This window comes from Balaenoptera ricei, chromosome 20, assembly GCF_028023285.1.
Source record: "Balaenoptera ricei isolate mBalRic1 chromosome 20, mBalRic1.hap2, whole genome shotgun sequence".
Lineage (NCBI taxonomy): Eukaryota > Metazoa > Chordata > Mammalia > Artiodactyla > Balaenopteridae > Balaenoptera > Balaenoptera ricei.
The window spans coordinates 46,897,912-46,915,572 of NC_082658.1; the positions used below are offsets into that span (position 1 = coordinate 46,897,912).

A 17,661-nucleotide genomic window follows, 5' to 3' on the forward strand; every position below is an offset into this window, starting at 1 on the left:
TGGGGATGCCCTGAAATCTACATTGGAAGCCCTCAGATGATTTCATAACCAATGAAAATCAAACTCATTAGCATCTGGCCCCTTCCTACCTGCTGGGCCTAATTTCCTGAGCCTGGCCCTGTGCTATCTGTGGTTAGCTCTGCCTACGACACCCTCAGCATCCATGTGGGGAGCTCTCCATCCATCGAGTCAACCGAGGCTGGGTTTCCAGCCTCAGAAGTCTTTTTCTATCACCCTCATCACCTTTGCAGAGTTAGGTGTGTTCTCTTCTGCTCCCACAGCTCTGTGTGTGTTTCCCACTTGGAGCCTGTGGCGGACGCTCTGTAGGTTGGACCCAAAGCCCTTCCAACTTTCTCTTTCCTTGGTTTACTCCTTCATTGAAAACACACCTTCTCACCTCCCTTGCACCTGGAAGCTACAAGACAGCTCTGGCCAGTGTTGAATAAGCATAGGTCCACTAGGGTTTCTGGAAAGCTTCAGCCTTCATGGTCCCAGGACTGCACCTTTCTTCTTCCGACGTGGCTGCAGTGGCGGGATCTGTCACCTTGGCACTTGGAGTGAAAGGCCGAGGGAATCAGAGCCTTCCACCCTTGCGCTCTGGGGCCGCTGGGCCACCAGCAACACCCCACTTCCAGACTGCTTACCGGGGTGGGGCGTGGTCAACCCTTATTTATGAACAAACCAACCTCTATTGATGAATAAAGTAATAGCTGGCCTTTCTTTGGTTCTAAGTAGAATTGTTACCAAGGCTGTAGCCCCAGAGTCCTACCCCTGCCGTGTCCTCAAATGGAAACCAACAGCTCTTATCTAAGTTTCAGGAGGAAGCTGCAAAGATTAAAAAACAAGAACCAGTTATAACCATCTAGGCCCAAGGTGGCACAAGATTTGACTTCCAGTAGACCTTGAGCCTCGTTATAAGCTCATTGTAATACGTTAACTAAATGACACACCCACCAGTGCCATGACAGCTGACAGTTGCCATGACAACAATCAGAAAAGCCCAAAGCATAGAGAGGTATTTGAATTAAACTTCCCTAGGGGAAAGAACTCTTTCTTTTTTTTGTAGATGAAATTCACAAAACATAAAATTAAACATGTAAAAATGAACAATTCAGTGGCATTTAGTACATTTGCAATGTTGTGCCACCTCTATGTAGTTCTGGAACATTTTCATCATCCCCAAAGAAAATCCCATGTCCATTAAGAGGTTGTTCCTCATTCTATTCACCCCAGCTCCTGAAAGCAACCAATCTGTGTTCTGTCTCTATGGATCTACTTCTTCTGGGTATATCATATAAATGGAATTATACAGTAAAAAAAAAAAAAAAGAAAAGCCCAAACAAGGACTGAAGGTAGTGTTGCATCAATTCCAGGTCCAAACCACACCACTGTCCTCGGATGTCATGAATAATCCTCCCACTCTTTCCAATTCCCTCCCTTTTACCTCAACCCTCCTATATATTTGGTGTCTCTGCCTGAATTGGGTTGGGAAGTTTTGATTTGCAAACAAGGCTCCCTCTTCTCCGTTCTTTGACCACTGAATAAAGCTTGTGCTGTTCCAATAAAGCTTGTGCTGTTCCAGTCTCAGCACGGGTTATGTTACTGGCTGTGCGAAGCCACTTGGAAAGAGAACCTCCCTGGTCGAGACAAGGAGTCTTGGCCCACGCTAGGACCCCTGGGGCAGGTCCAGTCAACCAATTTGGTAACAGAATGAGTTCACTAAGTGATACACAGCGAAGGTGCCTGCTTTCCCTGGGACAGCCTCAATTCATACCTGTTTTCAGGATGAAATTACTAAATTGCACCCCTTTCACTCTCGAAAGTGTTCTGGCTTGAATTGTAAATTACCCTTTGCATTTTTCTTTTTGCATTAGATGTATTTCATTCCAACTTTTATTAAACTAAATGCAAAACTTCGTAAGTATTAATTAATCTACCCAGACTCCCTCAAATGAAAATAAGGGCCATGGTCATGGTGTTGCAACTAAAGCCTGGGAAAATGAGATGCAACTTATAGCTCAGGAAATGTTGGCCATCACTGGTGAGACCCATGTTAGCCCCAGAGAAAACAGGTAAAATCCTTAACATATAAAAAAATCTTGGCTTGAACTTGATATACAAATGTTTTCTTCTCTGTTCTCACTTTAATATCAGAGTTCAACAGTAAAACTTCCTGTTTTAAATCATCCCATTTATCTCATATCCTCTTGTATTTTGCTAGACTGACCTCACAGAGGGCAGGGATATTTGCTTGTCAGGTTTCATGCTGCCATAGACTCAGTGCTCAGAGAACATTTGTACGAAGAACTGGATCCCTCCGACAATGTCTCAGAATCTGAGCTTCTAAGATTACACAGGTGGTCTTTAACTTATTTCAAGGCATTTAGGATCAGAAAAAGGTTTTCATGTTAAACATGTCTGCAGAAGCCCAAGTGCTCCTCAGAAATACTTGGATCTGTAACTGAATTGGATTCCTAAGTTTTCCCCATCACTAAAAATCTGATTCCATGAAATCCCCCGTGAACATCACCCCAGATATCATCTAGGACAGTAACACTGACCTTTTAAAGACCCTCTGCCTCTAAATAGCAGAGACACTGACAGTCCCGCAAAAAGTAGTATAACCTGATGTTCTGGTGAGGGTCCCATGATCACACCATTAGTCTGAGGGTCCTAGGAGATGAGAATCCAGCTGTCTTACCAACAAGCCATGGGAACTGCTCATAATCTGAGTTGCTGATTTATACAGTTGATCAGTATCACTCACCAATCTAAAATCCTTTCAGTGGCTTCTCACTGTGTCTGGGATAAAGTCCAGGGATTCAAGTTTCCAGGATGCTTCAGGAGCTTTAAATGACCTATCCCATCCCTTCAGACTGATGTCCACCAATTCCACCTTCCTTGCATTTTCTCACAAGCCCCACACCTTATTAATTGTCCCTCTACTTGGAATGCCTTCCCTCACCTGACTAGCTCCTACTCATCCGTCAGAAGCCACCTCCTCTGGGAGGCCTTTCCAGGTTGAAGAGAGGTGAGCGACAACCCCTAACCAGACAGAGAAATCAGAATGCCCCCAAGTGGGGGGTTGAACAAATACACTATTGTGTAAAATGAAATAAAAATGGAGATGTGAGTTTTCTTATTTCTCTATTAAGCAGTTTAAAAATACTGTAACTACATTATGTTCATAGTCAAATACTCAAGAGTGTACAGTGAAGACTTAATCTCTCACTTCCTCCTGGCTCCAGTCTTCCCTGAGGCCCCCACTGCTGTCAGTTTCTTGGGTGGTCTTCCAGAGATGTTCCACATATACATAGGTATATAAAAGTCGAAGTGAGAGAGGTAAGAGGGGACATGAAATCCATTTAAGACATGGTTCCTGCTCCTGAGAAACTCACAGCCTTCTTGGGACAGTAAGTCAGTCCCAACCCATTAGCTGGCAGCATGGAGCAGTATGTGGGAACCTGTATGGTCCTCACTCAAGGCCACTCAGAGCCAGGATTCAAGCCCCAAGCCCGGGCTGATTTCATAAACCATCACCATCCGTAAGTAAAGACAATGCCACCCATAAGTAGAATGAAGACACGCTTCCCAGACCCAGTCCCTATAAATAGCTTGAATACACATATTTTAATCCTTGTTTTGTAGAGTTCCAGCTCTTGGGCTTTTAAAGCTGGGATACAGCTGAGTCTGGGGTTGGAAACCAGGACTGGCATGGGGCAATAAAATTAACCATGCGTCAAGATTTTTGCTTGAACTATAATTACAAGTTATTACAGGAAAAACAAAAATACTCTATTAAGTGGAGCCACTGTGATGAAACTTAGGCTCCAAGAACAGGAACCATGTGGAAATGTGGCATCTTTTGACCTGCATCTTCACTTAGACCATCTGATAAATGAGGAAACCCATGGAAGGAAAATGACTTGCCTAAGGTCACCGGGTTAGTTTTGACAAAATGATGACTAAAGCATGTGGTTCCAACTCTGGGTTGAGTGCAGTTTCCACAGCATGGCCTCCCCCAACACAAAAGAACAATGTGAGTACGTTGATATCCTTCCGTGACACGCAGTCTGGGTCCCTTCTCTTACTTCAAGTGGGAACTGATGAGAAAGTCAGGCTTGGAAGGTCAGGTCAGGGACTCAACTACTACCGACTGTCATGGTTCCCAGCTGGAATCCATAGAAATGGAATGACTGAATTAAGCAGAAAATGTCTCAAAAGGTTAATGGGCAGTTCACAGAACCATCCAGATGCTTGAGAACCAGGCTCAAAGCTACACAGTCAGAAACATCACCCCAGATAGAAGCTTCATGTGTGCCATGCCCCCGCAGCACCAGGAATCCAGATCTGCTACACTCCCCCCCACTGAAACATAGGAAGTGCTAGGGGCCAAAAAAAAAAAAAAAAAAAAAGGAGAGAGAGAGAGAGAGAGGGAGGGAGAGAGAAATGTCCTCCAGCTACTTGAGCTGGTGCACAAGGAAGACAGGCCCTGGAGCTGGCGGCTGGGGAGAGGAGAGCCCTCGGCAGGGACAGGGGGCAGGTGGGTCTAGCCAAAAAGTGCAATTTGACTTCGTGGTACAGAAACGTGGTGTGAGAGGCATAACTCCACCGTCCCCAACACCCCAGGACAGGAGTTGCCAAATGCAAGTCACATGCTGGGGGAAATTGCAAACACAGGAAGGGAAATTGAGCAATCCCAAGGAGAAATGAAGTCCGGAATATGTTCCGGGAGGAAGGGAAGGTTCATTTCTCCCAACCTTGGTTGAGAGATCATTTGATGGGGGAGGAGGAGGAAGAGGCTAATGCATGACAAACACTCCCTTTCTTTGAATGCCAGGCAGGAGCTGGACTGTAGTTGACAAATCTCCTGTAATATGGAGAAGAGTATCAACCTCTAGGAAGAAAGGGAAATGGTACAACTTTGATAAGTTGGGAGGGGTCGGGGAAAGATTCCTTTCCACTTGTCACACCCTCCTGGCTTCTCTCCCTCTCACAAACCTCTCTTAGAAGGAGGAGGTGGCAGGCTGTGGAGGGCTGCCTAAGCCCCGCCTCCTGCTTTCCTTCCAGTGGGGTCTCCCGCCAGCTGGCCAGCTGCAAGCACAGCTGTAAAGGAGCCAGCCCTGGAGCGAGGCTCAGGGCTTTCAGCATTTCTGACCAGGTGCCGGGGTGGGGGTGGGGGATGCAGTGGGGTGGGTGGTGGTCTAATTCTGGGGATGGTATTAGCAAGTTGGTCATTGCCTAGTTCACCTAAATCTACATCACTAAATCAAGATACCTCGATTTTAGACTTGGTCAGTTCTCTGGAATTCAATTTATACAGAGTCACAGAAATTCACTGATAGCGTTGAAAGAAGTCTTTAAATTTGTTTCTCATTCTGGACCACACTGCCAGCAAGGCACTTCAAATTAAATATTTAAAATATAAATTTCTAATTGTCTTCCAAGCGTGGCACAATTATAGCTCATTTTCTGTATACCTGTATCAGCATAGAGAGTTAAAATAATTCGGTAAATGGCAACATTAAAAATAGGCTGCAGGGCTTCCCTGGTGGCACAGTGGTTAGGAATCCGCCTGCCAGTGCAGGGGATACGGGTTCGAGTCCTGGTCCAGGAAGATCCCACACGCCACGGAGCGACTAAGCCCACGTGCTGCAACTACTGAGCCCGCACGCCACAACTACTGAAACCTGCATGCGTACAGGCCATGCTCTGCAGCAAGAGAAGCCACCGCAATAAGAAGCCCACTCACTGCAACAAAGAGTAGCCCCCGCTCGCAGCAACTAGAGAAAGCCTGCGTGCAGCAACGAAGACCCAACGCAGCCAAAAATAAATAAAATTAAAAAAAAAAATAGGCTGCAATTTTTGTAAGCCAAGGCATCAGGCCCTGCAGGTTGACTAATCTAATACCAATTCCCAATTCCCTTCTCCTTGGCCTCTTCCATCATGTAGTCTGAGTGGGGAAATACTCTCTTTCCCAGACCTTCTTGCAGCTGAGAGTGCTACGTGACATAGTTCTGGCCAATAAAGTAGAAGCTGAAGAACCCTGAGAGCTTCTGGGAAAACTTTTGCTTCCTTGACAAATGGGACCAAAGCTGCTGGTGCTACCCCCATTCACCCTCATTCTTACCTTGAATGAGGCCATCCATGATGCTTGGAACTATAGTGACCATCTTAGGGGTAGGAGGTGGTACATAGGTCCCAAAGCTAGCTTGTTAGAGATGATGAATGAGAAAGATAGAAATTGCTTGGGGTCCAGTGGAACCAATACCAACATCATCTCCGGACTTCTTACTATGCCAGGAAACAAACTCATTTCTTGAACAAATAATCAGGTTTTAGGTAATTGGTAGCCTAAAGCATTTCTGCCTGACACTCTCTATTTTGGCACTTCTTCATTTTTGAATGTAGAAGAGCTGTCAAATAGTGGAAATGGCTGGACTTCCCTGGTGGCGCAGTGGTTAAGAATCTGCCTGCCAATGCAGGGGACACGGGTTCGAGCCCTGGTCCGGGAAGATCCCACATGCCGCGGAGCAACTAAGCCCATGTGGCACAACTACTGAGCCTGCGCTCTAGAGTGCGTGAGCCACAACTACTGAGCCCTCATGCCACAACTACTGAAGCCTGTGCACCTAGAGCCCGTGCTCTGCAACAAGAGAAGCCACCGCAATGAGAAGCACGCCCACTGCAACGAAGAGTAGCCCCCGCTCACAGCAACTGGAGGAAAGCCCGCGTGCAGCAACAAAGACCCAACACAGCCAAAAAATAAATTAATTAATTAAAAATAAAAATAAGTTAAAAAAATAATAATAATAATAAAATAAGTTTAACTAATGTCCAGTCAGTATGCCTTATGAATGCTATAGTTCCCTGGGTATTCTCATCTTCCTGTGCTTAGTATAAAGGAAACAGCTTATCTACACAGAAATCATATCACCATACTTACCATACTTATTACACCATACTTATTTTCCCAATCAAGAAACATTCTTAATGATAAAAGAAAGGACATTTACATACCCAGTTAAATATCTGTCTAATTAGACAAGAAGCCGAAAAACCTGACACTCCAGGTCAATACCAGACACCAGATAAACCCAATCAGATGGCAGTTGCCATATAAGCATAGTTGAATTTAATGTTCAATTGTTAATCCTTTTAGGGTGTTATTGCTCTACCTCAGGGTTTCCCCAAATACCTAGGCTCTGCCTCCCCATCCAGGTAAGATCTTTATCTGGCTGGCAGCTAGCTTTGACCCACTCATTGGAGCCCACACTGGCAGTATCTTGGTTGAAACTGGTGGTGAGCTGAATCCTGCGCCCAGGTGTGTTTTGTTGAGTCTGTACTGCCTTTTAGGAAAATGTGAGCTATGTCCAGTAAAACAGAGCAGATGGATTGTAAGAGATTTTCTTATCTTCTTACAGAGACACAACTTAAACATTAGTGAAGGAATTAAAAAAAAAAAAAAGGACTTCCCTGGTGGTCCAGTGGGTAAGACTCCGAGCTCCCAAAGCAGGGGGCCCGGGTTCGATCCCTGGTCAGGGAACTAGATCCCGCATGCCACAACTAAGTCCTGGAGCAGCCTAAATAAATATGTAAATAAATTTTAAAAAAAAAGCCTTAAGACAAAGAGAATAGGAGAGAAGACATAAGAAATTTCAAGATGTTTTGGGGAAGGCAGGAGAGTGATAAAAGATCTAGCAGAGCAGAAGAAAATAGAAAATAATGCTTGCAGTGGGGAGATTGGTGAGAATAGGGGGATTTCCCCCTAAACCCCTAAGAGGTCAAGGCTACAAGGTACAGTACAGGGAAGGTCTGGCTGAGAGTGAAGACAGGGGAATTAACGCAAAATCTGTAAGACCACCCGCATCCCCAAAATGTAGACTAAATTAATTTAAAGGGCTCCAGGAAGAGGAGAGGGCAAGGACGGAAGCATAGGACTGAACACAGGGGGATCAAATGCTTGACAAACGGTTGGACCCTCAGCTTCCCCTTCTTCCCCATTTTTGTCTGCTCCCAGAACGCCTGTAACTAGGTTGTTACATCTTAGGTAATATATTAGGGATTTTCCTCTGGGAAACCAAAAAACCCCAAAGAAAAACCCTTTATATGAGGATATTAGGGAGCTTGGTCAGAAAAAAATCATCTCCTTCCCCATCAGGCTAAGGAGCCACCTTCAGTGAACAAAGCCTGTTCCCACATGTAGTTTCCAGTGAGACTTTTTTTTTTTTTTTTTTTTTTTATTTATTATTTATTTATGGCTGTGTTGGGTCTTCGTTTCTGTGCGAGGGCTTTCTCTAGTTGTGGCAAGTGGGGACCACTCTTCATCGCGGTGCGCGGGCCTCTCACCATCGCGGCCTCTCTTGTTGCGGAGCACGGGCTCCAGACGCGCAGGCTCAGCAATTGTGGCTCACGGGCCTAGTTGCTCTGCGGCATGTGGGATCCTCCCAGACCAGGGCTCGAACCCGTGTTCGAACCTGCATTGGCAGGCAGACTCTCAACCACTGCGCCACCAGGGAAGCCCTCCAGTGAGACTTTTAAAGCCTCATTTTTAAATATAAGCAGGGAACCAGTGCGCACCAGACGTTTTTAGACACCTCAAGCTGTAAAGGAGAAAAGGCAAACAAAATGAAGGGGAAAAAAGAGAAAAAAGGATCTCTGAAGAACAGAGACAACATAGAAAAGAGACCAATAATTAAAAGTTTTAATTAATATCTCAGCTAGGTAAGGGAAGATCTTATAATCATACAATGAGATTAGGAAACTCCAAAAAAGGAACAGAGAACAGGTAAAAGTCCTTGAAAATTGACCATATGATGGAGAAATAAAACAGTCCAAAGAATAATTTGAAGTGAAATCAAGAAAATCTTCCAGAAGGTAGAACAACAACAACAAAAAAGAGATGAAAAAGAGGAAAGAAAAGACATTTAAGGAACAAATCCAAATATCCCAAAGCTCCCTCCATCCCCTGAAGTACACCGGGAGAACACTGACCATGGACTTTGGGGACAGGGACACTTGGACCTTTCTAGTCCTCCTCAAAATGGAACCATTCAGAGCTGTGGTGGCCTGTGCATCATAGTAGGGAGAGGGGCAGCAGTGACCAGAGATCCTAGAAGTCACCTTGAATTATGGAGATCACATTCTAAGCCTCATTTTAAAAATTATTATTTAAATATTATCAGTTTATTTTTTTATATAGGTACTACATTAAATATTCAAAAGGTTCAAAGTGAAAAGTCTCTTTCCCACTCCCATCCCCTAGCCCTCCAGTCCCCTAACTGGATTCCATATCCCCCAGTTTCCAGGAACATTTTCCTATAAGTCCATATTTTCTCCAAATACCACTGGGTTTGTATAAATAGTCTTGTTCAAGGTATCTTGAGCTTTCACAAACTCTCCCCTCAAAGTCCTGCCAGCTTCTGCCCACTGCCCTGTTCCAAAGCACTTCCACATTTTTAGATATTTGTTATAGCAGCCCCCAAATCTATATTAGTTATCTAATGCTGCATAACAAATTAACCCAAAACTTAGCAGTTAAAAAAAAAAACAGTAAATATTTATTAGTTCATGTACTTTCAGTGGGTCAGGAATTTGGGCACATCTTAGCTGCTGGTTCTGTCTCTGGGTCTCTCATGAAGCCATAGTCAAATGTCAGCTGGGGCTGCAGTCATCTGAAAGCCTGACTGGAGCTGGAGGATCCTCTTCCAAGATGGGTCACTCCCATGGTTGTTGGCAGGAGGCCTCAGTTCTTCTCTACCTGGACCTCTCCATAGGGCAGCTTGAGTATCCTTATGACATGTCAATGAATTATCCAAGAGAGAAGAAGACAGAATCCACAATGTCTTATGCCCTAGTCTTGGAAGTCACACACCATCATTACTGTGATGTCCTATTGGTGTGACTAACAAGTCAGCCCAAAATAGCCCATACAGGATGTGACTACCAGAAGGCTAGAAGCTGGGGGGGGATCTTGGAGCCTGACAATCATACCTTCCCCAGAAGCAAACAATGTCACTAGCCTCTTATACGCCCTTTCAGAGTTATTTTATTCAGAAACAAGCAATTATAAATATATGTATCTTTTCTTCCCTCCTTTAGACAAATGGTAGAATACTACATATACCATTCTGTACCTTGCTTTTCTCACTTAAAAATACATCATGGTGATCATTCCATATTATTATTTAATGCATGCTTACTTCTTTTTTTTTATAAATGTATTTATTTTTATTTTTATTTATTTTTGGCTGTGTTGAATCTTTGTTGCTGAGCACAGGCTTTCTCTAGTTGTGGCGAGGGGGGGCTACTCTTCGTTGCGGTGCGTGGGCTTCTCATTGCGGTGGCTTCTCTGGTTGCGGAGCATGGGATCTAGGTGCGCGGGCTTCGGTAGTTGTGGCACTTGGGCTCAGTAGTTGTGGCTTGCGGGCTCTAGAGCATAGGCTCAGTAGTTGTGGCGCACGGCCTTAGTTGCTCCGCGGCATGTGGGATCTTCCTGGACCAGGGCTCGAACCTGTGTTCCCTGCATTGGCAGGCGGATTCTTAACCACTACGCCACCAGGGAAGCCCGCAAGCCTACTTCTTTTTTACATCTGTATAGTGTCCCACTGTATAAATGAAGGATAATTAATTAAACCAGTCCACTACTGTGGGATGTATAAGCTAGTTGGAATCTTTTTTTTTTTTTTTTAAGAGCAGAACCTGGCTCACATACTTCTAGTCATACAACTTTAGTCAAGTTACTTAATCTCTTTGAACTTGAGTTCCGTCATTTGTAAAACAGGAATTTAAAAAGTCCCTCCTGGGCTTCCCTGGTGGCGCAGTGGTTGAGAATCTGCCTGCTAATGCAGGGGACACGGGTTCGAGTCCTGGTCTGGGAAGATCCCACATGCCGCGGAGCAGCTGGGCCCGTGAGCCACAACTACTGAGCCTGCGCGTCTGGAGCCTGTGCTCCGCAACAAGAGAGGCCGCGATAGTGAGAGGCCCGCACACTGCGATGAAGAGTGGCCCCCGCTTGCCGCAACTAGAGAAAGCCCTCGCACAGAAACGAAGACCCAACACAGCCATAAATAAATAAATAAATAAATATTAAAAAAAAAAAAAAAAAAAGTCCTTCCTTCACACCTCACAGGGTCATTGGAAGAATTAAATGAGATCAGTAGGTAAAGCAAATAGCACAGAGTCTTCACTGGGCAGTGCTTGGTCGTGTGTGTTGTCTTCCTTTTCACTGTAATGAGCCCCCAGAGCCTGTCCCTGCCCTGGGGAAGTGCTTTCCTATTTCCAGTCCCACACACTGGTATCTGGCTTCATTCACCTCCTGGTTCAGCAACAGGAGGTTCAACTGGAAGAAAGGACTCCAGCGTGCTCTCCAAGGGAGCCTGTAGGGGGCTCTCTGACTGCTTCTCATGCCCTTGTATTGTCACACATTTGCCACAGGGCCAGCCCCGGCTGTTTGCCTCCCCGACACTGACCTAGCTGGCAAGGACTGCAGAGAAAAGTCAGGCCTGAGGCCTGGCACATCCTACGGATGTTACCGCAGAGCAAACACGAGTTTGCTGGCTAGGTGGATCCCAGTCAACAGGGAGATAAACGGATTAAAGACAAACAGGTGAGAACTCCCTGCCAAGGAAGCAGGAAGAAGGCGGGCTGCCGCCTCTGTCTGGGGTTGGTTTATCACCTATCTATCTATCTATCTATCTATCTATCTAATAAATAAAACAGCTTTAATGACGTATTCATATGCCATGCAATTCACCCATTTGAAGTGTACAACTCAGTGGTTTTTACTATATTCAAGAATTGTGGGGAATTCCCTGGTGGTCCAGTGCTTAGGACTACGTGCTTTCACTGCTGAAGGCCTGGTTTTGATCCCTGGTCAGGGAACTAAGATCCTGCAAGCTTCGAAGCATGGCCAAAAAAAAAAAAAAAAAAAAATTGTGCAACCACTGTAACAATGTCATCAGCCAAAAAAGAAACACAGTGCCCACCAGCAGTCACTCCCCTCTTCCCATCCCCCCCCCTCCACTCCCAGGCAACTGCTAATGTACTTCCTGTCTCTATGAATTTGCCTATTCTGAAAAATCTCATATAAATAGAATCCTATAATATGCAGTTTCATGATGTTTTCAAGGTTCATCCATATTGTAGCATGAATCACTGCTTTATTCCTTGTTATTGCCAAATAATATTCCTTTCTATGCAGGTACTACATTTTGTTTATCCGTTCATCAGTTGACGGGCTTTGGGGCTGTTTCTACTTTTTGGCTATTATGAATAATGCTGCTATGAACATTCATGTACAAGTTTTTGTGTGGACATATGTTTTCCTTTCTCTTGGGTATATATCTAGGAGTGGAATTGCTGGTTCATATGGTAACTCTATGTTTAACTTTTGGAGGAATTCCAAACTATTTTCCAAAGTGGCTGTACCATTTTACATTCCCACCAATAGTATATGAGTGCTCCAATTTCTCCACATCCTCACCAACACTTGTTATTATCTGTTTTTTCTATTATAGCCCTCCTAGTGAGTATGAAATAGTATCTCATTGTAGTTTTGATTTGGATTTCCTTGATGAATAATAATGTTGAGCAGCTTTTCATGCACTTATTAGCCATTTGTATATCTTTTTTGGAGAAATGTCTATTCAGAGCCTTTATCCACTTTTAACTGGGTATTTTTTTTTTAATTGTAGATTGTTAGAGTTCTTTACGTATTCTAGTGGGGGGCTCTTATTTTAATCTTTTTGAAATTACTGTTTTCTCAGTCATATGCATACTTACACTAGAGCCATAACGTGTTTGAATCCAAAGAATACAAATAGATTGGTTTATCAGGATGTTAAAGTGTTTGCAATCTGGTGCAACATTATGGGAGCCCTAGAGACCCCTGGAATCCAGGAGATCCAACTAGCAACTTTAAAAGAATCTGTTCAATCTCAGTAAAGATATTTCCTTTGTGTGTTTCTGTGCCTTCCTTGAATGGAAGGAAACAGAACTGTTCTACTACCTCAAGTCCACATCCCCAAGGGGAAATGACTCTGCAGGCAACAGCAGAATAGAGGCTATGGGACATTCCACCGTGCAACGGACATCATGATCTAGAAAAGCTTTCATTATTTCAGGTCTTCTCATTTCATTTCAATAAACATTTAATGAGGATTTCTTATATGTCACAAATGGAGATACAAAGATGAATAAGTCATGGAGGGAGAAATGGACACAAACAAAAGATTTTTCAATACTGAGTGAACAGACATTGTCCAAAGCATGCTGGGAGTGTGGAAGTAGGGGCAATTCCCTTTGTCAAGAAGGGGTACTGGTGAGAAGGGAGATTGGGAATTATGGTAGCTTCACGGAGGAGATGATGTTCAAGCTGGTCTTGAAGAGTGAGTATGAGCTTGTCAGGTGAACAAGGAGAGTTAATAGCATGTGCAAGATCATAGAGGCATAACAGAGCATGGTGAACTCCTCCTGTGCCTTTATAATGAATGGCTTTTGGATGAATCCATGAATTCCTATAGTGGAATTTGATTCCAGCCCACCTTTAGGTTCAGAGTGGACGTGTTGAACAGAAGGATAGGGCTAGGGAAGAGAGTTCACCCCAATGCAGGATGGGGCTGTCTGAGAGTTCAGCCTGATTCCTTACTTTTTAAGGTCCACGCTGGGTTGGATCCAGCCCATACACAAACTTTCAGATGGAGCACCATTCTATCTCCTGTGAAAAAGTCAGGGAGAGGCGCCTCTAACCGCAGAGAGGGGTGGGTATGGCACCATAAAGGGGATTGGTGAGTGTGGAAGGGAGGGGACTCAGAAGACACACTGTTTGTTCTACACCTCTGTTTGTCCTTACATCTAACCTAGTGTCTACAGACTTATAATGAGTAACTAAATCAATGACGTCAAAGCTGGACTCTTGGTGTAAAACAGGTACTTTTCTTCAGTCTTAAGTGCCAAAACACATTCCATTGCCCCTGGACCCTTGTCCTCAGGAAGCTGGTAGGAGGCCAATCACAGTTTTCCAAGAAGCTCCAGGTGAGCTGCCAGCTGGTTGTGAATTTAGTCCCTGCTGCCCTGGTCTGGATTTGACCTGCTGCCCTAGGTGTGTGTTGCAGTGTGAGAGCCTGGTGTGTTGGTCAGGAAGCTTCCTGATGTAAGTCCCTGAAAGCTCAACTCAAAATGGCTTCAACAATAATGAAAAGTATATTCACAGAACAAGAATTCTGGAAGTCAGGTGGTTTCAGAGTTGGTGAACTTACCAGTCAAATTGGGTCATCAAGGACTTAAGTTCTTGCCATTTCATCTTCAGTGTACTGGCCTGTCCCCTTCAATGTCATAGGTCAGCTCCCCTCATGGTCCTAAGATGGCTGCTGCAGCTCCATGCTTCACACTGCAGATATCAATGCCTAGCATTAGAAAACGTCTAATTCTCGCCATTCACCTCTCTTTAGGAGCAAAGTCCTCTTTTTTAGGACTTTCCCAAAAGTCCCCAGCAGACTTCCTCTCACATCTTAATGCCTATAATGACTTCGAATACCCTTGCCTATCAATGACAGGCAAAGGGAGCAGACTGTGATTTGCTTAGAGTCTGACCAATCAGGATTCAGCCCCTGGGGCTTGAGAGGAGGCCAACCTCCCTTGAAGCTACCACCACTTGATACCCAATTAAAGCTGAGGTCTGTTGGGTAAGCAATTAACAATGCTTGCCACACACAGGTCTCTGGTGGGCATTTCACATACTTTATAGGCTTTTTGAGGAGGACAAACTCTTCCACTGGAGATTTTATCTGCATGAAGTAAATCTATTTTACTTCTACGAGTTCTGTTTTGTTCATTTTCAACAGCTCTTGCTCGTTACTCAGACTTTTAAGTGTCCCATTTTGAATGTCCCAGCTCTGATAATGTCAATATCAGGTGTTTTTACAAGTCTGATTCTGCATTTGTGCCCTGTAGGCTACCATTTGTGATGCCTGGTTTCCTTATGTGTTTATTGATTTTTCTCAATTTTCTTCTAATTTATCTATAGAAATTCTTTGAGCCCAAACCTAAAAGTGGGTTCTTTCAGAAAGAATCTGTGCTTGTTTCTATCGGGCACCGGAGAACACTGTCTGCCAAAGACCACTGTACATCCTCAGTTCGAGGTTTTAAAGTTCAGGCTGCATCCTTGGGTGCGAACCAGCTTGGGTTTCAGATTTCTCGGGGGTGGGCTTAGGGAAGGAGTTCCCCACTGTTCTCAGTGCCAAGATTTAAGACAGGTTATGTTCCTTGTAGACTGCTGGGGGCGGGGTGGCATTTTTAATTCATCTTTACCATGAGGGTGTGGACCTTTGGGACCCCGTATTTGTGAGGGGCTCCCTTACTAAAATCCTCACATTCTGCAGGCTCCAGAGCCTCGCTAGGTCATGAAGTCAGTCAAGTTCACCAGATCTGGCAAAGCCCTCAGGGTCAAAGCTGCCTTCAGTGCTCTTCACTGCTCCTAGGCTGAGGATTTCTAGCTTTCTGGAAAGTTCACAGATACTTTCCAGATGATACTGTTACTATTTCATTGTGGTAATTGACTGCTCAGTGGGAGAGTCAGTAGTTAGCTAGTCTGCCATGTTACCAGACACGCAAGCTATTTTTCTAATTCTAAACTCATATTCATTGGTTAACAAAAACTGTGATAGAAAGATTTAAGGTGAAGGAGCCCTTTGGAAAACTCCATTTTCTCTTTTTAAAAATGTGTATTTTTAACAGGCAATTGGTCCGCATAGTACAACACTCAAAAGGTACCATAGGACATTTAGTCTATTTGGACATTAAAGTTTCCTTCCCACCATCCCCTTCCCCAGCAGCCCCTCATTTCCCTCATCTTCCAGAGACAGTCTGTACACATATAGAAATTACACATATTCTTCCCCTACTCCATCCCCTTTTTTTCAAAAAAACACAAATGATGGCAGGTTATTTTTCACCTAACAATATATCTTGGAAATTGTTCCCAACTACTACATAAAGAGCTTTTTCATCCTTTTGTATGGCTTCATAATATTCTGTTATATGGATAGTATAACCTCCTTAAGCAGTCCTCTATTTTTGGACATTTAGATTGTTCCCAGGCTTCTAAACAGTATGACAATGAATAACCTGGGGCATATATCATTTTATGCTGCATGAATATATCTGTAGGATAAAATCATGAAGGGGAATTGCTGAGTCAAAGGGCAGGTGCATTGGTAATTTTGATAGAGATTACCATATCACTCTCCATAATGGCTGTAACAATTTGTACTTAATTCCAACATCAACATATAACGTGTGCTATTGACCTTTGTCAAGCTGATAGGTTAAACACAGTATCTAATAAACAAGAAACAAGCTTCTTGGCATCCTAGAGAAGTAACTAGTAGGCGGGAGGCCTGAGAAAATACTGTGACCCCTGTTAACCCAGAAAGTAACTCCATCCAATCAACTCCTGGGATCTCCAAATAGACAATAGACTGGATTAAAAATCGGAAGTATTGGGGACTTCCCTGGCAGTCCAGTGGTTAAGACTCCGCGCTTCCACTGCAGCGGGTGCGCGTACAACCCCTGGTCAGGGGAACTAAGATCCTGCATGCCTCACAACGCAGCACGTCCAAAAAAAAAAAAAAAAAGAAAAGAAAAGGAAGTAGCAAAGAATCTTGGCAAAGAATTCTCTCTGACTTAGTCAGATAGAAGATTAAAAAAAAAAAATTCTAGTCTTCCTTCCTAAAACAAGTTCTGATAAAAACCCCTAAACATCCAAAGTCAACTAAGTACAGAAAGTTTAAGGCAAAGGAATTTCCCTGTGTCCCGCCAGGAAGAGGAATGTTTATAATCTCTGCACTGGCTAACATAGTTACCCAAAGAATTAGCTTCCTTTGTTTTAATTTCTAATAGGTGGGAGAGCATAAGGGATTTTCTAGACCACGGCTATCCCAGTAGAATTTTCTGTGATGCTGGAAATGTTCCATATCTAAACCATCGATATGGAAGCCACTAGCCATGTCTGGCTATTGAGTCCTTGAAATGTGGCTGGTGTGACTGAGGCATTGAATTTTTAATTTTATTAAATTTTACTTAATTTAAATGTAAATAGCCACGTGTGGTTAGCGGCTACCATCTTGGACTACACAGTTCTGGGGAGACAAGTTTAGAGTTTTCTTTTGCTAAGAGAGATGCCCATTTCTTACTGGGTCAGGATGCTCCAGACAGCAACATTTGGACATAAATGGGGTTGTCTTCTAAACTTTACTCCAGATTTCTCTTCTCTGCTCAGGGCCTACTTTCTCCTCAACTTGTTGAACTTCTAGCCCTTCTCCTCAGACTCTCCCCACATCATGCCCCTTCTGATCTGCTCCAACCCCTCCCAAATCAGGTTCATTTTCTTCTCTCTCCATCTTCTTGTTCACCAGCCATCTTGGCTTTGCCTAGAAGGCTTCCTCTTCAAAGCCAGTCATGCTCTGCGAGATATGTTCTTGAACAAAGACATTTCACTCCCTGTGAGAAATTATGTATTCAGCGCATAAAGGAATATTTCGTTCTCCTCAGCACACTACACTTCACCTTACTCAACAGCGTGGTTTTTCTCACGAGTGCTATGTTCCCTTCCCTTTATGACACAAAAGGTTTTCATGGTTCCCATGTTGGTTTTTTTCTACC

General features: G+C 43.9%; 1 long non-coding RNA gene across 4 annotated transcripts in view; it reads right to left on the reverse strand.

The window, feature by feature from the left end:
* The window catches only part of LOC132354894 (uncharacterized), an 81,946-nt gene that overhangs the window by 37,224 nt on the left and 27,061 nt on the right, over positions 1-17,661 (reverse strand). For all 4 annotated transcript variants that reach the window (XR_009499450.1, XR_009499452.1, XR_009499449.1 and 1 more), the window contains exon 3: positions 14,259-14,389. This is a non-coding gene — a long non-coding RNA (uncharacterized LOC132354894). The remainder of the gene's footprint in view (positions 1-14,258; positions 14,390-17,661) is intronic.